Here is a 971-nt window from a genome sequence, read left to right as displayed (position 1 = left end):
TTCAGACTATAAAGGATAATGTATCATAATGAATGAAAAGAAAGTAAAACTAGGCAGAAAAATGAAAACTGAATGAAAGAATAAAATAAAAAATTTAAAACTGAGAAGTAAAATATTTGAAATGAAAATCTCCTTGAAAAGTCTCTAGAAACAGACTGGAGATAGCAGAAAGGAGGGATATGTGAAATTGAAGATAGATTATCTTCTAAATATTATTTTCTGAAGATAGAATATCAATATGTTATCCAATGTGAAGAATGGAGAAAATAAAGAATAAAACTAAATGAATAAAACTTCTGAGACTTATGTGAAAATATCAAGTGATATAAAATATATGTAATGGCATCCATACCAATAACACAACTAAAACATTTGTGAACATTCCTAAAACCCGCTGGCTTTTTTGAAAGTCACATGGCAAACACCACCTCCACAAAATGACATAGTACAAGAAGGGCAAGGATTCCGTACATGCCCAGGGCAAATGACATTACGACAGGAAGCAGAGTGGCTGTGGTGGGCTAAGATATTTTAGAAAAAGTCTAGAACTCTAAAGGAGATTGTGCTGAGACTTGAATGCACTGAGACTGCAGATCCAAGATAATGTGGGCTAGTAAGAGATGCAAGCATTGTGAGCTGCGAGGAGACGAGAGAAAGGGGCAAGCGATCTACTTCTAGCTTCATCTTTTGTTTCAGTATGAAGACAATAATATAAATAAATATTTTAATATTATAAAGCAATATAATATATATGGTAGAGAGAGAAGAGAAAAAACAAGACAGAAAAAAAGAAAGAGGGGGAGTGGAAGTAGTCGAATATTCCTTAAACTTGGTGGGGGGGAAACAAATGTGCAGATCCAAGAAGCTCATCAAATCCCAGTTATGATAATTACAAAGAAAAACAAACTTAGGCATCATACAGTCCAATTTCTGAAAACCAAAAATAAGCAGAACATCATGAAACCAGACAG

General features: G+C 33.7%; 1 pseudogene; it reads left to right on the top strand.

The window, feature by feature from the left end:
- The first annotated feature begins 335 nt into the window (after positions 1-335).
- LOC115840748 (large ribosomal subunit protein eL42-like) lies at positions 336-678 on the top strand (annotated as a pseudogene).
- The last annotated feature ends 293 nt before the right edge of the window (positions 679-971 follow it).

This window comes from Globicephala melas, chromosome 3 (genome assembly GCF_963455315.2).
Source record: "Globicephala melas chromosome 3, mGloMel1.2, whole genome shotgun sequence".
NCBI lineage: Eukaryota > Metazoa > Chordata > Mammalia > Artiodactyla > Delphinidae > Globicephala > Globicephala melas.
Note: the sequence above shows the minus strand (reverse complement) of the source record. Positions and strands in the feature narration are given on the sequence as shown.